The 13,368-nt window shown below is 32.7% G+C and overlaps 1 protein-coding gene across 8 annotated transcripts in view; it reads left to right on the top strand.

Moving 5' to 3' along the window:
- LOC135122628 (nuclear receptor coactivator 1) overlaps positions 1-13,368 on the top strand; it is a 167,097-nt gene that overhangs the window by 64,688 nt on the left and 89,041 nt on the right. For 4 of the 8 annotated variants that reach the window (XM_064046929.1, XM_064046927.1, XM_064046925.1 and 1 more), the window contains exon 3: positions 2,988-3,039. The exons of the other annotated variants lie outside the window; for them this stretch is intronic. The gene's annotated coding sequence lies outside the window, so the exon portion shown is untranslated. The remainder of the gene's footprint in view (positions 1-2,987; positions 3,040-13,368) is intronic. 8 annotated transcript variants of the gene reach the window in all.

Below are 13,368 nucleotides of genomic sequence, written 5' to 3'. Positions count from 1 at the left end.
TCTATTCATCGCTTTCAAAAATTTAATGACGTCATCTCAGAGTTGTTATGTAAATATTGTTTGAAGTGCTACTGAATTTGTGGTTTAATAGTGTATGCATTTTTTTACTGACACGTATTACGAATTATGGCAGAAAATAAAACTTGTATATAAGCAAATTGTACAATTATTAAGAGAAAGTAGGGACGCCATTGCCAAAATCTATGAAATAAATGTTCGTTAAACACGTGCTTAAAAATATGACCTTGTTTGTGTTTTAGTAATCCGTTTTTATTTCTTGCAGTTGTTTATACAGGATGTTTAAAAAAGCGAACAAATGAAGCCCGCTTTATGTAGTTTTCACAAAATTCTGAAAACAGTACTCTTTTTATTAGCATTACACTGTACATATCAAAGCTTCCTACTAAGAAGTTGGTGACGTCATCCCGTAATTTTGTTAAGAAGATTTTGCTGCAGCATAACATGCTACATTTTTTATTAAAATATTCTGTCAAAGTAATCTGCATAAAAATAAGCTTCAAGCTTTTGGGGGCTAAAAAAAATGCTGTCTAAACTCTAGTTCAATTTGTGTGTTTTCCCCCTTTTTTCGGTAAGTTTCTTCAACAAATACATTGAACCTTTCGAAAAAACCCAACATCTTACAATGCGGTGCAACAATCTGTGAAGTTGTTTACACAGAACATTTCTAGCGTTTAAAGCTTAAGAAATGTTGTATAATATATGATTTGATTTAAAAATTGCGTCATTAGCTGTTTGATAGGAATTGGATAGTCGCAGAAATTATTTGCTCAATCAAATCGTAGTCACTATTTTGCATACTTATTTTTCGTCGTCTCTAGTTTTGTGCTCTTTTATGATACTTCTGTTTTGTGTTATAGTTTTTTGGCTATACTTCAAGTCTTCTGCCATTAAAACCTGTGCCTCGACGTCCTGTGATCAATGCTATCACTTTCCAATTTTAGTTCAGTGTATTACGCTAAAGTCGTACAGACTTTTTGTATATTGTATCTGAATTTCTGTCTTCCTACAACCTCTACACTGTACACATCTTATGTATTGATTTTCTGATTTAATCTTGTAAAAGAAATCCTTTATTTATGGCTCATTCTGATATGGTCGTAGCTGTATATATTTTTGTTTCTGTTCCTTATACTATTTTATTATTACGATATTCACATTCTTTCTTTTTTTAACTCATTTAAGAAATATTCTTTTAATAGTACAGCATCCATGTGTCATCTAATTTTACAAAAGTTGATCAACAAAAAATTAAGGGTACACAATGACCATCACAAAATTCATGTAAACGTTGATAATAAAATTGTAGTACAACCATTTTTAATGTAGTCCGTTTTGCTTTGTTGAATTTTTTTGTTTCTCGAGAATCGATACATCAATCTAACAATGTCGATTTGGCAAAAGTATTTAAGTTACTTAGAAAAGGGCACAAAGTTTCATTTTACGTATGCGAATATATTTGAATGTGTGCCGTTAAAGAAAATCCATCGCTTTCACTCCAGAGACACATTTATTAGCATCCAACAACAACGCATGATCATCTAGATTGTACACCACGAAGGAAATGGGCACATCAATCTTTCAGTATCGATAGTTACTTATCCTAATTATCATCTCAGATGCATACAAATCTTGGATGGATGCAAACTTGGTATGATTTATTACCATTATAAAACCATTAGGTCTAAGTACATTCAGTATTCGATTTTATCTGTTTCACGAATGCAACGGAGTGAGACGAGGCGTCACAGTCACACAAATTCAGCTGTAATTTACAGCCAACCTTGAGCCGTGGGCTATAATCGGAATACTGTAACATTGACTCGGATACTGCCTCGGATGCACTTTCAATTTGCCAGGAAGAGTACATTTAGTTTTGCCATCGCCAATTTTAACCCGTGTCATTATTGTTTCAAGCGGATGAACAAGTTTGTGACAGTATGTGCGCTTAATGTTAATGAGTCAAAATTCTTGACTAATGGGATATGTTATCTAGTAGGTTTTCAACGTTTTGTGTTCACATTTTTATTAAATGCCGTCACTCTAACAAAAGAGGTGAAAATATTTCTGTTACGAAAGAACAAACCTTTTTTGGTGTCAATTTTAGGTATTCGGTCATTCCAACATTGTTGCGTTGTGGTGGTGTTATAATTAAACAGTAACTATAATTGGTTCCTGTAACTATTGGTTTTCGACAGATACTTTTTCCCTTAATCAGTGTTATTTATTGAAAAGAAAAAGGTTATTTAGCGTGACCAAAAACAGTATTCGCCTTAAGGAGCTTGCTTTAATTCAATGTTGTGTAACGAGTATGTGTACATACAGACGTTTGTATTTATTTTTGTTTTTTTAACATTTGTACAAGAATATACTTCTTTTTCCCAACTCAAAGAACCGTAGAGAATTAAAATATGAAAGATTAACACACAATAAGACCTTTTTTTTTAATTTTTATTTGCCAATAAGTTTTTTACGTTAAAGATCACTGAGAAGAGTTAAAGCAGTGTGTTGTATAATGATTCCGTTGTTACGAGTAGAAATTTTGCAGTATTAGACATTATACTTTTCATAGGACCAACATTTTGTTGAATTACACTTCATTTGCTATTAAAAAGCACCCATGTGTGTATACGTTTTTTAGTTAATTATAGCACAGTGAATTATTGCTCCTTGAGTTTTTATCATCTGGAGAGTACTCCTCCTATAGAACGGTAAAATACGTAAAGTAATATTATTATTTACATTATCAGTGTGGTTTTATCATTCTGGATATCGTTTTGTGATATTTTTTACAATGATCTCAGTAGTGTGTTTACATAATTCTTCCAAGATAACTAGTTGATATTTACTTTAGACTATTAACAACGCAATGGGATGCTTAAATATTCAAAAATGTGCTTTTTTTGAATTTTTATAATATCCAATTTTTATGTTAATATGCATTACTAATCTAATAATCTTTGTTTCAGGTATGTCATAAGTCGTCAGAACATGCTACACTTCTATAGGCAAAGGAAAGTGGTTAGTTAAATTAATTTTGATTTATTAAATAATTCACACCTGAGATATCCATTTTAATTTATTAATAGATTTCGTTGGAAAAAATGTACTTGGCTTAGCGAGTGATTTTAATGTAGTAATTTGTTGATGTTAAATTCACATTACACAAGTTTACTTTAATCAAGGCTATAAAACCAATTAACAGATAAATATTTTACTATGTTCGTAAGATTTGGTATAATATTATTATTATTATAAGACTTATATTAAAGTATCCTCTATCTGATAGCAAATAAATTGCAGTCATAAATCATTGTTTTTTTTTTATTTGCTAAAAACAACACAACTTCAATTTACACAGGCGAAGCATACCGGTTATTAGTTGCAGATTATTGGATTTTCGAGTGTTCTTCTAGTTATTTTTAAAAACGTTTCAGTTTCGCGTGTATGACTTTAGGTTCAGGTTCGTTTCCCACGTTACATGTATTGGGTGTGTACGGTGCCCGAAGATATAATTTAAGTACAGTTATGCGACAATGAATAAGGTATTCTCTTGGTGTGGATATAATTAACCCCAGGCGAACGGGGCAAATAATAAATAGATTTTAGAACTTCATATAACAAGGGGGAAGAGACAGAAGTAGATTGCTGAAACGTTTTGTAACGTGTACGAATTATTAATTAAAAATTTATTTATATACATGTTTCTTTATTTTCTGGAAGTTTTTTTTTAATTTACCTTTATTAATACATTTATTATACAACGTTTTATCCACTCTTTTGGTAGGTAGTAAAAACTGGTACAGAGTAATTTTAGATAAGCAAATTTGAAAATTGTATTCATAGATTTTTTCGATATTGTGTTTATGTCGGTCGTTTTTGGTGGTGATTTGTGATTTTCGTAAACTAGTAACCTCTTAATTGTGAAATGTCGCTTAAAACCACCTTGCTCATCATCTAAGTAAGTCTGGTGCTATAAAGTCCTTTATTTCGATCACTGGAAAAACGTGTAGCAGCCACTTAATTAACTTAAGGATGTTTAACCCTTGGCTTGAAACGTAAAGCTCACTTAATTATATGTAACCGTATATATGGTGTTTTGAGGTTAATCTTCCCTTATCCTTACATCCTAACGAATGCCGGATTGAAATTAAGCTAAAACAAATAAATGCAGAATTTGTATCTAATTTACTAATGGAGAAAGTAATACAGGGAATAAAGAGAGCTACTATATTTTGTTTGACGTATTACTTACAAGTTATTATAACATTGACAACTCCTCACTTTACTTACATCATGATATTAAAGTTAAAAAGAGCGGAAGTTAATTATATTTATTACAATGTACTGAGTGTTCACATAAATTTGGACACGCCGTTTTTACAGATAGAATACTGTTGTTCATACTTTATTGTTAGTAATGCATGGTCATAGAACAGCAGTTTCCGTTTGAACATGAATCGCATGCATGTCAAAACTGTCAAGGATTAAAACACCTAAGGCATTGTGGTTATTGATAGCCACCAGGGATTTCACATTTGTATAGATAAAGAGACACACGAACTTGCATTGATTTTCCCTCTTCTCAGTGCATCTTCTTGAAAGATCTGCACAGTTGGTACGCTCCTTGCTAAGAGTGTTAAAAAAATCTATGTGTCAAGGTTTCTGTTTTATCTGAAGTTCTTCGGTGTACAAATCGAGGATACCGAAAACAGTGATTTGTTTCTAGACCATTTGGGCTACAACTACAACTACAAAAAATTCAATTAATGATACAATATTGCTGAATAGATCGCCTACTCTATTTAATGATCAAGTCCCGGAATTTTTAAGTGATGACTAGATAGGCCACTAGTGGTCAGAATCTGGCCACATTAATAATTTACACAATGAAAACAAACTGCATAGATTTCAAACGTATGACTGGAGAGACAGATATAGACACTACAACCAAAAATTTCAGTCACAAATTATAATATACTCCGTTTCGAAAAGATGGAGTTGTGAAGGTGCGTGATCTTTCTAAACCCCAAGGGATATCGGTAGATCGTTTCCACGCAGCAAAGTATTAACACATACCTACTTTTATTAAGTTGAATTTGGATGTTAAATGGTCCATTGGTTTACCACAAAACTTGCCACTTCAAATTAATGTAAAAATGTAAAATTTTTATTAAGTGATAAAAATATCCGCAATGATAGTATGATTCGTCCCACTGGATACCATATAATAATTCATTTCAACTGAAATGTCATGAAATAAATTTACAGTTAATTAAAGGTTCCTTTATAATATTTAGATTTTGATTATCTCAGAATCCGATGAGAAGAAGTGAGGGAAAGACATGAGAATTTGTTTGGCACTTCCTTCTCCTTCTTGTGAGAAAGATGTTGGATCACGCCTTATCTAGTTCCAAAAACAAGGAACATATAATGTATTTATAAACAGGCAAAAACATTTTCAAACATCTCGCTGCATTTCTTTATACGTTCAATTTCACTTTGTTAGCACGTGATCACTCTATCTGTTCGGTAAACGGACTATAGTAATGTACAAATTTCCACAAGGTTCACTTTTCGAGTAAGCAGCATGTTCGGATGTAAGTGAACATTCACTAAGTGCTCTAAATTCTCCAATAGATATCAAAATTCTGTCTAAACAATTAGTTAATCCTTTCTTATTTCTTTTTAGCTTTTTGTGAAATTGTACTGTATTACGAATTGTACTTTAAACTTTTCCCCAATTTTAATACACTAAATACAACTCGTAAAAATATTGTATTATGTTCCATTGCGTGTTTTAAAAACAAAAAGGAACTATGATATATACCTACCAAAGACGAGAATATTTTTTTACTTTGTCGCTGTGCTAGTGTTGATTCATGTGCCATTAAATCGTTAAGTGTGATGTTAGAATCAGCTTGAACTGAACGTAACTTCGATTTATTGACAAATGATAAAAATACCAATCTGAACCAGAAAGGTACGAATAATAGTTTTCAGTAACTCAAAACCCTTTCGCCTTAACTTTGTTATCATTTAAGAATAAAGTAGAAATACCAGAAACACTTTGAATAATTTAAAATTGCATATTTTTCGATAATTGCATCTACAATTCGTCAAACTATATAGAGTGAGAAAACTTTCTGTGCATTCAAATTCCTATACCATGCGTATTTGTAATTTTTTATGCGTTCGATATTCTTTCTGTATAATTTACGTGGAAATCAATAAAATTCTTGAATATTTCAAATGATTATTTTTACTTTTGACTTGCCATTTAAACGCAGGTTTTATTAATGTCGATCACGTTTTCATGCGTTATTCTACAAAGTTCTGAAGCAACTGAAACTAAAAGTCTTCAGAGAGAGTTGAAATAATCAACTATCGTTGCCAGCTTTAATGCTGCTAGTTAATTATGCGCATTTGTGTTGTGGTATGGTGGAATAATCACATAATGCATTGTTTCTTCAGTGAATCTCTGAGGATACTGTTTGGCATTGTTATGCTTTTATTAATTAACTTCATGAATAATAAATTCTGACGTTTAACTGTACTTCATAACGAACTGGTTATTGTAAAAGAACATTATTTTTCCACGAATTCACTAAATACTCATTAACAGTGTAATAAGATTAAACATGAATTAAGTTAGTCACTAATCCCAGTCTTTCAATGTGGTCAGTGATATTTATTCATAGTATCTTTCGGTTTGGAAGACAATATACAATTGTGTAAAAAAAAAATAAACGGATGTAAAGGCTTTCACCTACATTTTTCTCTCATACAGTATTTTTTCCTTCTTTCGAGCCTACCACGAGTGCGAAGCTAAAGTGATTAGGTGAACGCATAATTAGCAGTAATACCACAAGTGGATTTACTGTCGTCGAACATATTCCACTGAGTATAGAACATGCTATTTTGGTTCATCCCAACAACTAGTAGTTAGTCCAGTAAATGTGTTATGTGAAATCAATGTTCATAGCATTATTTTCGCAACCGGAAGATCGGAATTCCCGATGGCTGTCAAAGAACTTGAAAAAAGGTTTGGAACCACGTCGAGGTGGGGTGAGATGGAACGGATGCGCGAAATCGACCTTGTAAAGTCTACACTTTCAACGATACAAACTTGGAACTTGGGCTGAACGCTAGACGAAGAAACATGCAACACATGGGTTTTTAGGTGGAGCTACATAATACCTAGGGTGTTGGTGTGGTGAAACGTTTTGGACCAGTTTCGATGACGTAACTTTAACATCTCAAAATTAGTTCGTGTTGGAAGTCACACCAGAAAGTCTTATTATTATCATCGTTTAGTACGCGTAATGTGCCAATAGCATCAACGAGAGCGTTAATTTTAATTCTCCGGTCGAAACTGAATAAATTTATGTTCATTAATTATAATTACGTACAAGTTTTTTCGAAATAATTACTTTGTGATGTCTAATTAATTCTGAAATCAGCGATTCGTTGAAAACCCGTGCGATAGACTGCGTTAATTATAATCGTTTATTAGTATTTCCTAAGGCATAATGAATGTTTTCTCAGTCATAGTAGACTGCTAACGCGGGTTTAGGTTCGATTTTTTATCTTTTCGTCTATGGTAGACACAGAGACCGATTTAGAAATAGCAACAGCCTTTGAATGGAAGAAACAGGTTTCGCCAACTTCTTTGCGTCAGACAAACAATATCGCCACCTACACGGTCATCATTACAAGTGCATAATAATTGCACAAGGTTGGTCGCGTCCTTGTGCCGTTGACCAAATGGGCCATTGTACGGTCCAAGTCCTAGAACTCTCGTTGTTGGAAATAATTTAAGACAAAATCGCCGACGCCTGCAATTTAATGTACGCAGCTGTGGAATTATATTGTTCAATATTGGCCGGAACCGTTTACTGCAAAGCAAGCGAATGTAAAAGGAAGAGTATGGAAGAGGACTGACGGAGCTTTCGAACTTTTCCCGGTTAAAAATATTTTAATAAATTGAATCTTTTCAGTATTTGGCAATGAATCTTATTTACCCTTAAAACTACAATTAAACAAAATATCAAGAAGTACATAGGAGGAAGCGTTTTATCAGTATTTTAGAAGCAGCCCCAAGTTTTTGGGTCTTTGACCTGTGCAACGTTCTTATTCCGACCATCGAACTCGGCACAGTGACTGTCGATCCAAATTGTTTGCTATATACACACAATATTACACGCACACGCATTCCACGTTTCCTTCGGAAATTGACTAATATTAACTTAGACTGAACCAGGAATCGCTGTCATTCGATGCAATATATTTTGTGAAAAGATTTCATTATCCTATCCTACAGTTCAAAACCACAATACATGCATTAAAACTTGTTAGTTTTAATGTTAATTTCGTCATTTATTATAAGCTAAAGAAGGATAATCGTATTGGTTTGTGAAAAATACTTAAAAGATCTTCATTGATGAAGGCTCCTGTGGACCTGCCTAGATTGATTTGAATGAGAGATGAGAAACTCACATACTTTTAGCTGTGGTAATGGATTTGTGATTGATTAAAAGTATACATTGGGAAGGCAAAAATCATTTGTCGAAAAAGTGGTGCATTTTGATTTAAATAAATAGAAAGAAAAATCTTAGACCTAATAAGTTATTAGAGGACTAGCTGCGCGAGCTACTTCAAAAATGTAAAGAACCATCTCCAGCGTTCCAGCATCATGTTTGAAAAGAATTTCTGATTTTTTTCTTCCTGAGCCTATAAGCCATTTTAATTTTGTAACTACAAAACCGAACGCTCTGAAATCTTGCAAACATTTTAAGGTTGTCGTAGTTATGATACATTGTTAAGCAAATTTTATTGGTTTATCCCCTCCCAAAAAATTGATGCCGTCATCTCAAAATTTTGTCGAATAAATCCTCTCTGAAATATCCAAAACATTGTAACTCTATACTTGTGGTTTATCAATGTACTCATAGTTTTTAGAATTGGTTATACAAGGAAACTAAAAAAAACCAAATAATGTATGAAGTCAACTTATTTTATTTATTAAGTCAGGAATTGCACAATCGAATGCTTTGAAATCTTGTAGACGGTTTAAACTTATCGTAAGCATGGTAAATTTTTAGTCAAAATATATCTGTTTTAATTTTTCGCAAAAACTGCATTTGTTTTATTTATTGTACTTCAGGGACGAGGGAAGGTCTGTCGAAATAACCTTCGACCAATTTATTTTGTATGCAATTATTTGCCAAACGATTGGAAATTAAAATATGAGTAAAATGTAAAATTCCAAATTATATTAAAAAAAGTATGCAAAGCCACCGTGTCAAAAAATTTACGAAGTCTTTGATGTTTAGCATATTTAAATGCGAAAGTCCCAAATGTTGCCCAAGCACCAGTTTACAGAACGTTCCGAAATTTAGGAAGACCTAGTATTTGCATGTCTGAAAAACTTCTGGCTACGTATATAGTAGTTACTATTCAGTTTTATAAGTTCTGACGATCTAACAATAGAAAAAGATAAAATTTTCTCCTAAATAGAACATTGCATATTTCCCATGTTTACAAATAATGCACACCGTGTGCTTTTGTATGTTCGCTAGGATTTCAAACGCAGTTCTACAAAATTAACATGCCCCAAAAATTATTATATATATTTAAAGAATTACATCGTCATTTGTCTAAATACTGGAGTAACTCAGAAAACACCTTTTTTATATTGCTTAATTTAGTGGTTGGAGGTCGGCTTGACAGGCTCACGCATGTTTAATTCGCAAGGTAAAACGCGATGTGGTCTGTCAATATATAAAAAAAGGTACTAAAAGATTTCTAGGAGATATGGTCAAGATACACCGACGAATTGCATACTCACCCGGCTTAGAGTCAGTCAAGCAGTAGTTACAGGGATCAGAATCCTTGGCATTTCAGATAGTTTCATAAAATGGCGCTACCCTTGTTCTTGGTAAAGTAACAAGTAGGTAAGGTGTAAACACATCAAAACTTGATGAGTGATTCTTTCATATTTCATACTTATTCATTACTTGACACTTAAATCTTTGGCACCCTTTTAATCAAAGACTATTCCGTTTGAACAGGGGGTAAATACATTACTATTATTATTATTATCACTAAACGTATAAGTTCGCTCATCGTTACACACTCTTCGTCCCTTTATTTAAGGATTGAGACAAACAATAAAATACAACACAAACCCGAACTTAATAATAAACTTTAAAATTGATACATATCTGCTGTAGTAACTCTTCCAAGGAGAAGTGTATTTTAATCCAAAATGACGATTATTTTCTTGATTAACCTCGTATTTCTTTAGAAAATTTTTAGTGAAAACACGTCAGATCAAAGAAGATCATTTGCTGTAGTTAAACAAGTAAAGTAGTTTGGTACACTTTTTAGTTTGTCTTCCATGATTTTTGCAAAAAATTCTGCTTGATGTGAGATATAAAAATCCCTATAAACTTTTCTCTCGCTGCACTGATGCTAAGATTTTATAATTTGTTTATTTTACAAGAACATTGTAATTTATCACCAGTGCTAAATTTAGCTTGTGTCACCACAACAATCAAGCAGCATTTATTAGCTCCAACTTGACAACAATTTCAAAACTGAAGAACGATAATAATCTAGCTATAATAACCGGCTACATCCCGGGTAACGACTTGACTTTTTTTGAGTTATTAACCTCAATGTGTTAAGTGAAATTGTTTTTTTTTGCAGAAGTTGTTACATTATAATTGGGATTCAGATACTGTATACTGTATCAAAAAAACTCTATGGCGTTTTTAAAAATGTTTTAGATCGATTCTTTTTAAATCCTTTTAATCGCTGCAAAACTAAAATAAACTAGTATTACCAAACCACAGCAGCATAATTAATGTGCGGTTTGATGACACTGCATGTCTATATTCTTACTTTAAGTAAAATATCTCCGTAAAACGTCATTTTATTTGTTACAGTTTCTTACTCATCAAAGAGGACTTTGACGACAGGAAAAAATTAATCAGTTGATTGTTAGTTTTTTTATTATAATTTTTAAATATAAGTCGTTTAAATAAATTTCCAAGTTCACTGACGACGGTTTTGTATCTCAAAAGTGATCTGTATCATGATTTCTAATATGGGTGATGTCAGAGGTCAACTCACTTCGTCACGCTCGTGCACCCGTGGCTGGCAGTCTTTGCACCTCTTGACGCACACTTTCCACATAAGTTATTTCAGTCAGCTTACTTTGAATGTCAAAGTCAACAATGTTTTCCTCTTCATTGTGACAATACTGTGATACCAATCGCGTTTCAGGTGTTCTTTATGTGTGCGTCTAATTTTGGAAAAGTCCATGCGCTGACGTTTTGTGTTCATCTAGAAGGAGAATAAATAGAATAGACGATGACGTTTCATTGGCAATTAAATTCGTTGCATTCTGTCATGCAGCGAGAATGGGTTTACGTTTTGACCATGTTAAAAAAGTAATTTTTGGTACCGAATAATTATAGTGAAACTAAACTCGAGTTTGTATCGTATGAGTGTAACTAATGTTTTGGGCATGTTATCCTACAGGAAACAGTACACAACAATACATCTGTTGTTTATATTATCATTATAACATTGATTTGTTACAAATAGGTTATTTACGCACTAGTACGTAAAAACAAATCTTCCCGTATACTTTAAACGCATTTTCATAAGCGACAGATGATCTTGTTAAATTGTGCTCGTTTAAGAGGATGCCACGGGAGCTGGGTTTGTTCAGTTGTAGAGCTTCCCGCATGGCATCACTTACTTAGGAAAATCGTTAACCCAAACACATGTTCAGATAAGGTAAATTACATAATTTAGGCAACACATAATACTTGATGTTTTTTTTACAGTCTCAAGTGTGAAAAATTTTTGAATATGTTCATATCTCACTTTTACAAAAAGTTGTCCACCTTAGGTTTTGACTTTAATAATAATTTTGATGTATTAAGGTTCATTACTTTTTCATTGCTTTGATTTTCCGTGGAAAATACATTTTGAGCACGTTATTCACGTATAGTAGAGTTTTAAAAAGCAATTTTCTGATACGATCAATGAATTCCTTCAGTTAGTGTTTGAAAGCTGTCCTGTGGATCTGATTCCAGTAACCCAGTAACAGTAATTATTGTTTACGATGGCAAAAATTGCGAAAACCAAAATTTTGTAAATGACCAATCAGGTATTAGTTTTTAGTACTTAGCAGATGGTAAAACTATTTGTTTTCGACACTGAAATACGTAGATACTTTTAATTTGAGAAAAGTTTGTTATATTTTGTTTAATTTCTTCTCTGCCCGGTCACATTCTTTATTAATAATCAAATTTCAAAAATCTTTGTCGTTAGAAATATGTTGTATTGCTTGTAAGTTTTTCGAACAGTTTGATTATATTAATCGGAGTAGGAAAATCAGAGTAATGTAGATTACTTTTCAGAAGACAGATGATCGGTAATCATTAGTCATTAGGTCATTACTAAGCTCATGGGGTGGAGCGAGATTAGCGAATTATAGAGGAATCTACTTGGCCTTGGTACCTACTCGTAATGATATAAATCTTGCCTGAATGCCGGCCATTTCCGGGTTAGTTGTAGATCTAAAAATAATAAAATAGCAACCGATTTTCACTGGCAAATTTGTAACTATCCTGCTACCCAAAAATACTCTTCAAGTTTCTGTAAATACGATAAACAGCTTTGTTTTATTGAAACACCGTAGCAGTGTTCATATTGTAGTTTTTCACTTCATTTAAATCCTAATGTGTGTCTAAACGTTAATTGTTTTGCTTCATATGTTTCACTATTTAAAGTTGAAGTATTGTTCGCTTTTTTTGCAGAAGAAACCAGCGAAGAGCTTTGTCGGAACGTCTGACTGTTCCGTAATATATAGTTCAGTGGAACCACATGTGTCTTCTTATCTTAGGTCCATTCTCCAAGCAATATATATGAGGGATTTCTCAGAAACCTAGTTTAATTATATAAGCTGTGAATACTACAATTATTAATAATAGGTTACCAGTGGATACAAATTATAAATACCATAACTCAGCGATTCTCAACATATGGGGCGCGCCCCCCTGGGGGGGCGTGACAACATTAGAGCAGATAAGAAAATATATTTTTTAGAAAAAATAAAGTATATTTAAAAAAATAATAAATACATTGTTAAAAAAGTAAATAAAATTAATTCTGAATAATTAAATAAAAATGCAGCAATAATGATAATCATTAGTGACTCCCTTGAGCCTGCTTAGCCGCACAAAGCTTTTCGAAACGCGGTTTAATTTGAGAAATTGACACTCGAAGTTCTTTTTCTACATTCAGCCGAGATCTATATTTTGTCTTCAA

This window comes from Zophobas morio, unplaced genomic scaffold (genome assembly GCF_036711695.1).
Source record: "Zophobas morio isolate AGI-343-1 ecotype UQ-CSIRO unplaced genomic scaffold, CSIRO_AGI_Zmor_V1 ptg000005l, whole genome shotgun sequence".
NCBI classification, from domain to species: domain Eukaryota; kingdom Metazoa; phylum Arthropoda; class Insecta; order Coleoptera; family Tenebrionidae; genus Zophobas; species Zophobas morio.
This window is presented reverse-complemented; position numbering and strand designations above follow the sequence as displayed.